Genomic DNA, 15,625 nt, shown 5'->3' with positions numbered 1-15,625 from the left:
CAAAAATAAACAAGAAATTCAGTTGTCACATCCTCCAAGGATGATCTAAAGCTACCTGGGCTGACCTGCAACTAAAGGAAAAATCTAAAAAAGTTAGAACACTGAAATGAACTTATGGGGAGCAGCTGGGTAGCTCAGTGGATTGAGAGCCAGTCCTAGAGACGGGAGGTCCTAGGTTCAAATCTGGCCTCAGACACTTCCCAGCTGTGTGACCCTGGGCAAGTCACTTGACCCCCATTGCCTAGCCCTCACCTCTCTTCTGCCTTAGAGCCAATACCTAGTATTGACTCCAAGACAGAAGGTAAGGGTTAAAAAAAAAGAAAGAAAGAAAATGAACTTACTAATGAGTACAGGAAGTAACTCCCCAACTTCTACTACTTGTTCAGTTAGTTGTACCTTCAAATCTATTAAGATGCTAGTACTTCTGGGGGTTTGGGGCCTCAGTCTTAATATGCCAGCAAAGATAAACCAATAAAATAATGACAATTTTGCTCTAAGTGGTGAGGTATTTAGTGAAGATTATGAGGGCAATCTTTAGTTTATCAGTGAGCATGCCAATCTAGGACAAATTGAAATATTAAGCACATGGTCCATGTATCATCAAGGGAATCCTTAGCTCAACAAAATTCAAATCTGTCGATGATAAATTGTAAAAAACTGGAATCACTAGCATAAAATATAGTAACAACACATAAATATTAATAGTCTTAAGCTTAAATATACAACAATTTTTATGAAGAGAATTAAATTGGATGACAATACATCTCCATTCCTAAAGCCCAGTGGCTTTAGGCCTGCCTAAACTCTATGAAGACTTATCCCAACCACAGGAAGAAGAGGAGGGAAAAGGCAGAGGCAAAAAAATGGAGAGAGAAAGAAGCCAATCCTCTGCTGCTTAATTCAATTCTAGTCAGAGCAAAAGAAAAGGGAACCAGAAAACCAAAAGAAAAGGGAAAAAAATAAGGTGAGAACCATCAAGTTCAAGTTCTACCCAAATCCAGAAGGAAATAAAAAATAGGGGCAAAGCCATCAGCTCTTACTTCCTCAAAAGTATACAGGCCAGAGAGTGACTGCAGGGAAAGTAAAAGGTGAAAACTCTAGAAGCTCTGTGCCTCTTGGTTCTATGCTCACTCATGTACCCTATCAGCTCTGCCTTCTTTGAAGTAATGCAATACCATTAGAAGCTCTACCAGTGGAAACAACATTGAAGTATCATTTCCTGAAAGAGAAGATTCTTTAGTGGTGGGTATCCTCCCTCTGGAAATTACTCCATATGCATAATTATATGTGAATTATAATATATATAAATATGATAATACATAGTAGTATATATAAATAGAAATAAATATAGATTATACTTAATTGTTGGTGTACATGGTGTTTCCCCCAAGAAAGTAATTTCCTTAGTAAAGGGATATCATTTTTTTTCTTTGTATTCTTGACAGTAACATGGTAGATACTTAATAAATGCTTGTTTAGATGAATTGAATTGAATTGAAGAGAGATGAGCATCTTCCTCCCTACCATCTGCAACACTGAATCAGGATAACTTTGCTTTATGTCTATATAGGAATACAAACTTCTAGGTGTAGAAGTTGGATAGGAAAGTGGTGGGCTAGTCCAAATCCACCTACCATCATTCAAACAACTGGAAGAGGTCAATTTTAACTATATGATTGAAAGAGATGGATGACAAAACTGAGGACATCTCAGAACATCCCCTGAATCATCTCTAGCCACCCAGAGTATCTTTGCTTCCATAATCCATGCACGACCCAGGAGGTATTAGGCATGCTGGCCATAATCTTTTTCCTTTTGGCTTCTTCTATGTTCTCCTTTCAAAATGCCCCACATCATAGCTATCCTCACCTGCACACCCACATATCTCTGGACAGCAATGTTCAGAACCATCTCCCAATCTGGCCCCAAAAGCATTTTGGGAAATGTAGCCCATGGAGCAAATATTTATAAAGATATGGGTCCCTTCTATAAGTGTTAAGAATATATTTATTTGGGGAGATCGAGGTGACAAAGTAGATAGAATGCCAGGCCTGGAGTCAGGAGGACCTGGATTCAAATTTGACCTCAAATGCTTCCTAATTGTATGACCTTCAAGTGAGTCACTTAGTTTCATTTGCCTAGCCCTTGCCCTTCTGTCTTAGAGTTGTTACTAAGATCAAAAGTAAGGGTTTTAAAAAAAGAACATGTATGTTTGGCATCATTTTACTCTGCAGTGTAGATGTAATAAATATTAGAATTTGTTGCATGGCATTTTGTGGTATAAAAAGTTTTTTTTCCCTAATAACATCTTTGTCAAATCATCATCATCATCATCATCATCATCATCATCATCATCATCATCATCATCATATAGTTAACATGTATATAGTACTATGTGCCAAGTACTGTGCCAAACATCTTTTGATAATTACCTCATTTGATCCTAATAACTTTATAGATGAGTAGATATTAGTATTATCATCATTAAACAGATTAGGAAATTGAGGCAAATAAAAGTTAAGTGACTTGCCCAGGGTCACAAAGGTAATAAGTATAGGAGGCTGTTTTCAACTCAGGACTTTATGACTCCAGATTAAGTACTCTATCCACTGCACCACATATATCATGACATTTTACAGATGAGAATACTAAATATGAGACACCAGAAAATCAGAGATTTGCCAAAGGTTACACATTTAGAAATATTCAAAGGTAGGCTTGAATCCAAGTCATCTGACTCCAAAACCAATGGTGTTTCCATTATGGTTTGATGTGAGAACAATATGAAGAGCAAATTTCTGAAAAATGATGAGAAAACATAAAAAGGGACAGTTCAAATGTTGGCTAGAAGCTGAATTATTACATATAACACTATGCTGACTGATTTCAGCTTGTTCCTAGGAAGATAGCATCAAATGTCAAGAAAAAGCAGAAAATTCTACAAGATGGTAGAAACAAAGAAATCAAGCAAAGCAAGAAGGTTAACCCCAAAATCTAACAGCAGGAGCAACAGAAAACTAAAAACCTCTGTTCCAGAAAGTATGGATCCAAATATTCCAGGAGCCTGAAGAGATTAGCCTAGGTTCCATTTCCTCTATTTTGCTCAAAAATTTCTCCCCAGTCCCTGCTCCAATAAATATTATAGTCTAGAAGATCCCTTCTTCTAAATGGGTGTACATACCTATATGTAGGTAACATGTATGCATATGTGAATATATACTGTTATGTGTCTGTACATGGACTTCATATTGGTGCAGAAATGCAGATTGTGTGTATTTGTGTGCCTATGTGTATATATTGCGCATGTATTTTATATGTGCATGTGCATCCGTGTAAATGCCCATCACTGATAAATGTTTGTATATATATGATAATTTACAGATGAAAAATTAATAATAATATACTTTGAATGTTTTTATAAGATGAATATTCCAACAGAATAAGAGACGTGGCCACATTATTTTGTCCCTCTAGTTTTAAACAGTTGTCCAAAAAAGAAACAGAACATTGGTTTGGTTTCCATCATTCCTTTGGAATTGTTTGAGGACGGAATAGATTTTTAATTCATATCTAAAGTACTTTATGCTCCTTTTAGAATAAAGTTGAGAGTTCCATGGGAATGATTTTTGTTCCTGGGCCACACTTTTACAACTATCTCCCCCTTACCTTGTGTGTACGTGCGTGTATACATGTAAACATACATATACACACAAACACTCATAGATGGGAAACATAGTGCTTCCTTTCAGAATCTGGCCTAGATGAGTTCTGGAAGTCCTTCCTAAATGCAAAATGCTTCACAGTACTTTCATTACAATCTCTTCCTTTAGGCCATGCAGGTGCATTGAAAGAAGGAAAATTAATTAAATTTATGGGCATGTTTATGCCCTCCAGGTGTCATGAAATGTACTGGCTAAGACATTTTTCAAGTAATTAAGCAGACATTTACATGTTTTCTAATGAGTTACTGCCCTTCCCTCTTTAATCTGACAGGAAACCTAATCATTCCCTTCTTGTCAGAAGATGGGATTATTCTTTAGATGAGAAGCACAACTGTCCTCTCACACTGTAATGCATTAATGAGCTTAGTGATAACTGACATAGTATGTTTAAATCCTGGTGGTCTCTGCCAAAAAAGCCTTTCCTGGTGTAGATTAAGAATTGAATAATCTATGACAGTTTAGACAAATGGAAGAAATTCTGCGCACTTCTTGTATATACTATTTTCCTCAGATCAATTAATTACTCTTTAATTAATTTGCTTTGGGAACCTATTGTTTATCCGGTGTGAGAAAAAGCCCTGCCTTCAAGAAGTTTACAATTATCTTGGAAAGATAATCTACCAAGGAATTTCTAAGCTAGTTGGGAAAACCAGAGGCAGCTTCAGTCCTCAACAAGCTTAAGTCTAGTTGAGGAAACATGACATAAGAAATAAAAAGGGAACACACAGAAAGGGACACACAAACATTTTAGAAATTAATTATCTTCCTTGCATAGTGATCAATAGTAATTACTGATATTTACATGGTACTTTACATATGTCTTTTAAATTGATCATCATAATGACCCTATGATGAAAATAACAGGTATTGTTATCAACACTTTATAGATGAGAAAGATGAAATTCTAGTTGTTATTTTCTTAGTAATTACCCAAGTATCAGCTGAAAGATTTATTTCTAATATATTGAATTATTTCTATTTCTGACCTTTGAATTGAGGCTCAGATTTGTCCCTTGGACCTCTTAGAAAATTCAAGGAATGCTCTCATACTAAGCTGCTATAATTGATAAAAGAGTGAGATTATGGGTTCTATTTTCCCTGTAAATAAAAAACCAGTTTATGCCAGGTATGTCTGTGAGTAACAAGACAGAGTCCTTAAGTCTTGCAATGAAAAGTATTGTATGAAGTTACTCCTAACTGGGGAGAACCTGATTTTTCTTTTTAAATTTCTGAGTCATAGGATGAAGAATGGGATTTTCTACCACCAATAAAGAAATCAGGAAAGAATGGATCACTTCTTCATTGGCTCTTCACCAGTTAGAGGTGTCTTGGGATAACTAACAGAAGGCTAAATAGTGAGATGATCCACATGGCAAAATTTCTTGATCTCTGATCACTGAGGACAATCATTGATCAATTAATTTGTTGATAGAATTTCTTACCTAAAACCCAGTCTCTCAGAATTTTTAATCAGCAAAGAGTTGGATTTGAATTAAGGTCTTCTGCCTGCAAATCAAGGTTTTCTCCTATTACAGTGAATAATTAATACCAACCCCAAAAATATATATAGCAGGAAGTGAGGAGAATGTAATAGCACAAATGGTCTATGACTTCAACTTATATTTGTGCTTTAATAAAGCTTAATTTTACTAATATGTAATAATTCTATCCTTAATTATTTTATAAACTGTAAACTTTATTTTGCTCCACATAGTTAAGGGATACATTAATTGACTGAATAGTATAATTACCTACCAATTACCACATAAACCGTATATGGTAGAGGAATATTCAAAAACTATAACTCAGTAAAAATGGATTAGGACCTGTGATTTATATGACAGGGAACTCCCAAGTGAAGAAACTCCTTCTACTAATAAATATTAGCAGCATCTTAGTAAGGTACAGTCATAGAGGGTTGTCTAGAACAATAAGAGGTGAAGTGATTTGGCCAGGAGTCACCTAGTCAATTAATGTCTGAAACACAATTCAAACCCATTTCTTCCTGGTTCCAAAGCGGGAACTTGACATTCACTGTCTTACACTGTATTGCTTACATTTCATATTTTAAATGCATCCAATGTAATTTATTACTTCTTTAATAATTCTAAAGATACATACTGATCTTTTAGCCCAAAGAGACATTATTATGAATATTCATTATAATTATACCATTCTATGAAAAACTTCTGATTACCTAAGCTGATTATTTGGATACAAACACAAATAGTAAGCATTTCTTTCCAAATATTGGCAATCATCTTTCTATCTATCTATCTATCTATCTAATCTTCCACAACTATTTTCTATTTTCTCCCTAAATGCTTGATGTTCAGCTGTAAAAATAGAAGTTTTATCGCTTTTTATTAAATATTCACAAGAGATCACCTTTCAGATCTGAGACATTATTTTAGTAATACAAACATGCCTTATAATTTTTTTCTTTGTAAAAAGTTGGGAGTTCTTCCTCTTCTCCATCCCACCCCTCTCTTCAAAACTTTCCTGGACGGTGGATGAATGAATAAGAAGCTTGAGTCTTGTTTGTACATAGGCAGAGAACTCAGTCTTATGTACTCTTTGGACTACTTTACCAGAAGTATGTTATGGAATACATAACTCCCACATATATTTTGTATGTATACATATGAACTAATTAAGTCAATGGATTATATTCTGGGAAGCCAGTTCACCACAAATTGTGTGACTGTAAATATTATATTGTAAATGCTTTGTATTTTTCCCCTAATAAAATTTTTTGAGAAAAAAGTTGAAAGGCAATAATATTCAGTCATGCAAGGATTCTTGATAGAGGGTCCACAAATACCCACATAGTCTCTGTATAAATATCAGAGAGTTTGTGAACTTGGATGGGGAAAAATACATCTTTAATTTCACTAATCTCAAATTGAAATTTAGCATCTCTTTAATTGTTTTCTACAATACTCTGAGAAGGGTTGATGGTCTTCACCAACTGCCAAAGGGGTCAATGAAAGACACACATAAAAAAATCAAGAATCTCTAATTTAATGGAAAGAGTATAAGAGTATAGGATTTGCAGTGAAGTAATAATTGTTAGATGCTGGCTTTTTTTAATTGAGAGAGAGAGAGAGAGAGAGAGAGAGAGAGAGAGAGAGAGAGAGAGAGAGAGAGAGAGAGAGAGAGTTTTTAAACATTTGCTTGGTTTTATAGACTAAGTTAAGTGCTAGAGATACAAATACAAGCAAAGAAGGCAGTTTGTTAGCCCTCATGGTATATATGTTCTAGGTGGGGTGAGAGAGGGGAATGAAAGATTTTGAAACAGAGCAAAAAATAAAATTGAATTTAAAGAAGAAAGCAATGTTGACAAAGGAAACTGACTGGATCAAGTGAATCAGGAAGAAGACTTCCAATGGAGAATGGCCCAAAATGCTAAATTATTCTCTTCTATTCCTATTAATACATAAAATGGCTTGGAAAGCTAGCAGGCAAGATAGGAAGTAAGGTTGGTTCAGAATCAGAGTAGATAGAAAGTTGAATTAAGATCTGTGACCTTATAAGACAGAATGAAAGTTAACTCATCTGAGTGTGGGAACCAGGAGCCAAGTCTAAGGTTGTGGTGGAGGGGGAGAGGGAAGATGAAGATGATGTCTGATGACCAGAGTGGAGAAGGCATAGTAAGGCAACTAGATGTGTATAGTGTATAGTGTGTGTGTGTGCATATATATATATATATATATATATATATTGTATAGAATCTTGGACCTAGAGTCAGGAAGACCTGAGTTCAAATCTAGACTGACACAGACAAGTCATCTAACCACGGTTTGCCTCAGTTTCTTCCTCTGGAAAATGGAATAGTATCTATTTCCCTGGGTTGTTATGAAAATCAAATGAGATAATAATTGTAAAGTATAGATACAGTGGTCAGCACATCATAAGTACAGTGTAGATGTTAGCTCTTATTATTGTTATTATTAATGGCTGAGAGGTGGCACAGAGTCCTAATCAGATAAAATAAGGCAAAAGTTCATTTACTATGTATTGTCTATTTCCCCCATCACAAATATTTACTATTAAAAACAGGGGTATCATAATGAGATGAACCTGATTTCAGAAGTCATAGAGGAAAGAAGCTTTAATGACAACTGAAGTAAGCATATTAGAACCATCTGGATGGGCTTAAATAGAGGGAGAGAAGAACATAGCTGACGTGGACAATTTTAATAATATAACTAAATACACTTATTGCACTTAGGACCCTGGAAAATGTGTTTATGTAGCTATACCATAGTGTTTTATTCAAATAGCAGTAGTAAATAAGAACAATATAGAATCTTAAGCCATAAACCATTGAAATCCTCCTTTCTGATTGAATCAGATTCTCTTCTCAACTTGGATTTCTTTTTTAAATTCAATTTTAATTTATTTTCAGTTACAAGTTTTCTCCCTCCCTGTCCATTCTCCCTCCCCATTTCTACCTACTGAGAAGGCAAGAAAAAAAAAAAACAAAGCCAATTACAAATAGGTACAGTCAAACAAAATAAATTCCTCTCTTAGCCATACTGAAAGAGAGAGAGAGAGAGAGAGAGAGAGAGAGAGAGAGAGAGAGAGAGAGAGAGAGAGAGAGAGAGGAAGAGGGAGGGAGGGAGAGAGGAAGGAAGGAAGGAAGGAAGGAAGGAAGGAAGGAAGGAAGGAAGGAAGGAAGGAAGGAAGGAAGGAAGGAAGGAAGGAAGGAAGGAAGGAAGGAAGGAAGGAAGGAAAATATGCTTTGATCTCCACTCTGAGACTATCACTGTTCTATATGTTCTATATTACTGGGTAAGAAATCTCTCTCAAGACCAAATTAAAGTGTCATCCTCATTCATATTCTTTAAAATTTTTCTGCCTCTTCAATCACGACTTCAATCAAATAATGGGAGAAGAATGGAAGCCACATAAGGAGGTGGATAGAATGTTTCACTTGTGGTTGGACACTGTGTTGATCAGAGTTCCTAAACTTTCAGGATAGTGAAAAAGTTTTAAAGAGAGAGAAAAAGGGTCAAAAGATATACACATTTGGCATATACTCATACATATATTTATTTAAAATATTTATGTGCATAATAAAATCATGATCACTAACACAATCTCTATCTCATACAAGACCCAACAAAAATAATAGCATTGTACCATTATTTCTATACTGTCAGTATTCTTTCCCTGGGAAAATACTTCTCAAAGCAGAAAGCAGTTATTTTTTCAATGTATCCTTGCTCTATAAAAAGTACCTGATTCCATACTGGAATACTGGAATTCTTCACATGTATGAACAAAGGTCTTAATGAATTCAAGGCAGAATGAAATCTCCAACTGTCATGGCTGCTACCCGGAAGAGTGTCTCCTCAGGGTGAGAGGGAATGGTTTTCTGAAGGATACAGTATTATAGTGGATAATAAAGTTGTGTCAGATTGGGTGGAAGATTTTTTTAATAAAGCCCACAGTTGGCACTTGAGACTTGCCAGAATACCTGAGAAATTAGGAACCAAGTAATTGGAAGTTTTCATCTCTTACCCAGTATCTATACTCTTTTTGAAAAGATCACTAAAAAGTCTTTTTTTTTTTATTTTTTTCTCTGTAAGATTACTGGGCAAAAAATCTCTCAGGACCAAATTTTCAAAAGTCTCATCCTCATTCATATGCTTTAAAATGTTTCTGTCTCTTCAAACAGACTGCAAAAGGAGAAGAATGGAAGCCACAGAACTTAGATAAGGCAGGACCCCAGAGGAAGTCATCCAACATATATTTCAAGTTGGCAGGGGTAAAGGCTATAGGAGATATATGGTTTATGTTTTAACTCTTATCTGTTTGGATCCACAGCAGCAGCCTTTTTGGGGTTTGGGGGTGGGTAGAACTGATAGAAGCATGGAAGCTAAAATATAACTACATGTATGTGATAGTAATCCTTTCATTCACTTCTAATTACTCTCACATCTGTGACAGCAAGAATAGAGTAGAGGATAGATAACATCCTCTAAACCAAGTCAAAGTATATGTCAGTGTTCAGTGATTTCCATGCAATAGAAGACACAGAGTTTAAAAAGTGCCCTCAAGTCAGAAAAACCTTGGGTTCAAATCCTGCCTCTGTCATATATTGATTATGTTGCCATAAGAGAATCATTTATCATCTCAGTGCTCTAGGCAACTCTTCACATTTTAAACTGAAGAGTTGCAAGCTTGTAGAAGGAATTTCCTCACCCTAAAATTCTTTGCACTAATAAAATCTCAGGTCCTGTCTTTATATTTCAAAAGATAAAAAATGTGGGAGGTATTTCAGAATGAGCTGTCTGTGTGCAATCAGATCATCAGCTGGTTAGAATAAAGGTTAAAAATGACACAGAATAAAAAGAAACAATAAGGCTTAGACACAGCAAGAAATTCTAACAGTTCCCTCTAGACCTCCTTAAACAAGCTGCTCATTGAAAAAAAGGGAAGGGGGAAATCACTAAAAATAAAGATATCAACTCTCACCATCACTCTCCTTTTTTTTTAACTCTACTAAGTTTTATTGATGTTTTTGTTTCTACATAAACCAATGTGCCTTACCTGGTAAAAAAAGAAAAAAAAAGTTCTGTAAAACCAAATTACACAGTGACCATATCTGACAATGTATGCAAGATCCCACAAACATAGTCCACCATCTTTCCAAGGAAAGGAGGGAAGTACATTTCTATATCTCTTTTCTAGGGTTAAATTTGGTCAATAGGTTTCTCTTTTAATGATCTTTTTATTTATTTATTTGTTCATTGTATTAAAGCTCTCCAGTATCTCCCTCCTTTGTCCCCCTCCAAACACTAGAGATGACATCATTTGTCAAAAAGTTATATGTATATATAAAACTCTGCCTTATTTGTTTCTATATATCAGTTCTTCTGCAAGTGGGCATACACGTTATTTTTCAAATAATATTTCTGTTGCTATATATAAAACGTTCTCTTGGTTCTGTTCATTTCACTCTTCATAATTTCATGTCAGTTTTTTCATTCTTTTTTTAAATTAGCCTGATGACTATTTCTTGTTTTACAGTGATATTCCATTTCTTTGCTTCCACAAAGAGCTGCTATCCATATTTTGCAACATATACATTCTTTTTTTTCCCTGATTACCTTAGAAAAGAAGTAGAATGGTAGTATTAGTATTGTATCAAAAAGTATCCACAGTTTTATAATTCTTTGGGCATAATTCCAGATTGCTCTCCAAAATGGTCCAATCAGTTCACAGTTCTACCAACAGTACCTTAATGTCCCCATTTTTCTACATCCCTATCTAACATTTGTCATTTTGCCCTTTTATCATTTTAGCTTTAATCTGATGGGTGCGAGATGATGTCTTAAGATTGTTTTGATTTGCATTTCTCTAATTAAAAAAAAGATTTATAACATTTTATATGGTCATGTATAGCTTTGATTTCATCAAAAACCCTTTTCATATCCTTTGTCCATTTATCAATTTGGAGAATCAATCTTCTCATTTATATTAATGTGGCTATTGTATATATTTTTCTCTTTGTTTCTGCTTAATCCACTCTATATTTCTTCTACCATTTTATAGTCTATGTTTCTATGAATTCCTCATATTCACTGGTACTTTTTTCCATCACAAACAACAATACTTTGTCCAGCCATTCCTTAGTCTACAGTTTCCATTTTGATTCTAGGTTTTTTGCTACAACAAAATAATGAAAGTATATTCATTCATAATATGAATATTTTGTATAAAGAGACCTTTCATTTTTGTCATTGACCTCTTGGGAATCCAGAAGTGAGATCACTGGGTTAAAGGGTAGAGACAATTGATTAGACTAATTTATGGCTCTACCAATGGAATATTTGTTTATCTTCTTATCTTTTTTCAGCTCCTCTAATAGCAATGATTTTAAACATTTAATATCTTCACCATTTTTTTGACAGTGAGACAAAACCTCAGAATTACTTTCATTTGAATTTCTTGTATTATTAGAAACTTGGAAGGGGTTTTTATCTGAATATCAATACTTTCCAATTTGTCTTTTGAAAACTGTTTATATGCAGAAATCACTTTGAACAGCAAAATCACCTAATCTCCTTATTAAGGTCAAACTCAGTATTAAACAAAAACCATTTGAGAAATCTTACAGAGAAGAATAATGGCATATTATTAAAGTATAACCTCATAATTGGCAAAAAGAAGTGGAAAATAAACTGAGTCTTTAGAAAGTTTAGTATAAGGAACAACTAAACTAGCTCATAGTAAGAAAACATAAAACAAAAAAGACAACAGATGGACATGAAATGGAACCAATTTGTTGGCATTTCTGTGGCAATTTATTCTCATTACTGATAACACTCAAATTTCTACATCTGGATTCTCTTACCTCAATCCTAAATAAAATGAAAATAGAACTTCATGATGACTCTATGAGTAAGAGTATTTTACCTGACTAAATATATGTAGAAGACATCCATGTTGCTGTTGTTATACTTTCAATGGTGCTTAGGCATTGATTATGAAGATATTTCAACTTTGGAAGATTCCAAACAGAAATAATCATAGAAATTTTTAACAACAATAAAAGGTAATCTAGTCCATCTGACTCATAAACTAATTATCTCACTTTTATAAGACATTAATGATATTATACACATCAATGGTATTACAGGTGAAAATCTAAGAAGAAAATGAGCAGGTTCTTACAACTAATATTCTTCAGCAAACCATATCTTCAGTCATAAAGCTGATTGAAATATATTAAAAATATCCTTTTCTTCAATGTTTATCATTTGTCCATTTTAAATATGCATTGATTTCACTGAGCAAATCCATCCTTAGAGGTCATCCTTCAACACTGTGTCTCCCATGAATATATTAAGATTGCATATGATTAGCTGCACTCTTTGTGGTGGCAAAAAATTGGAAAATGAGGGGATGCCCTTCAATTAGGGAATGGTTGAACAAATTGTGGTATATGTTGGTGATGGAATACTATTGTGCTCAAAGGAATAGTAAAGTGGAGGAATTCCATGGAGACTGGAACGACCTCCAGGAAGTGATGCAGAGTGACAGGAGCAGAACCAGGAGAACATTGTACACAGAGATGGATACACTATGGTACAATCGAATATAATGGACTTCTCCATTAGTGGCAATGCAGTGATCCTGAACAACCCGGAGGGATCTATGAGAAAGAACACTATCCACATTCAGAGGAAAAACTGTGGGAGTAAAAACACGGAAGAAAAACAACTGCTTGATTACATGAGATCCTAAATGAACATCCCAGTGCAAACATCAACAGCATGGAAATAGGTTCTGATCAAAGACATGTAATAGCCAGTGGAATTGCACATCGGCTATGGGAAGGGCAGGGGGAGGGGAGGGAGGAATAGAATATGATTTTTGTAACCAAGGAATACTGTTTGAAATTGACCAAATTAAAAAAAAAAAAAGATTGCATATGATTCACTGAAAGATGTGATCACAAAGATAACTTTGTTCAATAATACGCTGATTATCAGTGTAAATGAAAACATCAAATGGGATACATATGCTCACCAAAATGTATAAAATAAGGTCTTATATGACATAGCAAATAAAATGAATATTATTTGTCTCCTAACTATTGCATTTCATCAGATCAAATTGTATTTATGTTTTGGAGGAAATGTGTTGAGATCAGAACTTTAAAAAATATTTAGTTCCTAGAACATTTTAATGACCTACAATTTTATTAGTGTGGGTATTCCCTCTAATGACTTAGTTCTCAAATTCTTTATGATTTAAATAGTAAGTGTTTTAGTGGCTGGAAAATGCCTGTAGCTGATTGAGGAATGAGCTTTTCTGAACTTATTTAGCTATTCCTTGGACAACAAGCTATCAGTTGGCTACTTCCTTTTTTTCAACATTTTTCCAGTTTTTGTCTCTTGTATTCTACAATAAGGCATTAGAGAAGGACTTTAGTGGGGACTTTAAAACATGGGAGCACACAAGCGATATATTTTTGGTGAAAGCTATATTAAAATCTATTTTTTATAGAAATCTACATCCTTATACCCTAAGGGAAGAAAATTTGAATTATATTGAAATTCGTTGAGAGCAAGAGTAATATTTTGAATAACTTCATAGAGTCCTTAGCACAATTTTACAGACAGGCAAGAGCTTTAATACCTATGAATGAATGAACAAAATAATAGCACTGATGTTCATGACCATATTAAGATGAGATGAGGCACAGCATTCTCTATTAAATGCTCACACACAAAATGACCAGGTGCTGAATGTTATGTAAATAAGCTAAAGTAGACAATAACTTGTCCTTCTAAGAAACTACAATTCAAAAGTCCAATCAAGCACGAATAGATAGTATATTAAGAATGCAAATTTGCTATAACATTTTAGAATTTAGCAAAGCCCTCTACATACATTACTTGAGATAAGCGTGTTATCCTGTGTTATCATGGATAGAGCAAGAACCTTAGAGTCAGGATGGTATGAATTTGAATCCTGCTCTGACCTTTACTGGCTGGGTGACTGAAGCAAGTCACTTAACTTCTTTATGACTCAGTTTCCTCATCTGTAAAATGAGCAGAATAAGGGTGAAACCTCCCAGAATTGTGAGAATGAGATATGTTGGCATATTAATACTAGATATTATAATTGTTTAATAATCTAATAGTGAAGAAAGTATTCTTTTCCTCGTTTGAAATATGAGATGCCTGAGGGTAAAAAAAGTTAAATAATTTTCTCAGGATCAACATTTAATAAGTATCTGATATCACATGTATAAATTATATCACGTTGCTTACCATCTCAGGGAAGAGGTAGGCGGGAAAGAGGGATAGAATTTAGAACTCAAAGTTTTTAAAAAATGAAAAATTTGTTTTTGCATGTAATTGGGGAAATTGAAGACAAGCTATTTAAAATATGTTTTTTAATATTTCCAGCTGGCACTATGGAAAAAAGAATGGGCTAGGAATTTAGGCAATCTGACTTTTGGTTCTGGCTTCATTAACTAGTAGTAATAGGATTTTATCAGACAACACTCTTAGCCATGTCAGTTCTTTTTCCTCATTTAAAAAAGTGAAATGTTGAATTTAAGTAAAGTCTAATGTGCTATTTAGAGTACATAGTGAGTTGTCTTTCCTGATGTGCTTCAGTGGGGGTAATTTGATTCTAAAAGCGAAGACTGTAATCTGCCTCATCTGATTTATGAGTAGCTCCTCAATGAAGCTTCTCCGTACCAGTAATCGAAAGTAATTTTTCTTTCCTCATAACTCATGACCTTTCTTAGAACAACTTAGTATATTCTATTTGACACAATAGTTACTTAGGTATATCATTTCTCCATCTCAATTGTAATTTCTTTGAGGGCAGAGACAAAGTCTTGTTTCTCCCACTACTGCCTTTTGTGCCTGGCATAACTCCCTGAAGCCTTTTTCTATTTGATTATTTTTTATTTCTGTATAGGTCTGTGATTTCACTGGTATATGGAATTCCCAGGTAGAAAACCCCTCTACCAATGTAGATAAGTAACCATTCTACAGGTTATAGTTTTATTTTATTTTATTATTTTATTTTTATCCCTTACTTTCTGCCTTAGTAACAATTCTAAGAGAGTAGAGGAGCAATAACTAGTCAAGAAGAACTAAGTGATTTGCCTAGGGTCACCAAGCTAGAAAGTATCTGAGGTCACCTTTGAATCCAGGTTCTCCAGATTCCAAGTCTGTCACTCTGTCAACAGTGCTACCTAGTTGCCCTGTAAGTTATAATTTTTGAAAATTACATGGGAAACTAAGAAACTAAGTGACTTACCCACAACCATATACTCAGGAAATCAGAATTGGAACTTGAATCCAGGTCTACCTAGCTATGATGCTGGACTTTTATCTCCAACTTAGTGGTATCTCTCTAGC

At 34.4% G+C, this 15,625-nt stretch overlaps 1 protein-coding gene across 8 annotated transcripts in view; it reads right to left on the bottom strand.

Annotated features, from left to right (window-relative positions):
- The window catches only part of NTNG1 (netrin G1), a 473,391-nt gene that overhangs the window by 378,263 nt on the left and 79,503 nt on the right, over window positions 1-15,625 (bottom strand). The window lies entirely within an intron of this gene.

The sequence above is a fragment of the Monodelphis domestica genome, chromosome 2 (genome assembly GCF_027887165.1).
Source record: "Monodelphis domestica isolate mMonDom1 chromosome 2, mMonDom1.pri, whole genome shotgun sequence".
Lineage (NCBI taxonomy): Eukaryota > Metazoa > Chordata > Mammalia > Didelphimorphia > Didelphidae > Monodelphis > Monodelphis domestica.
This window is presented reverse-complemented; position numbering and strand designations above follow the sequence as displayed.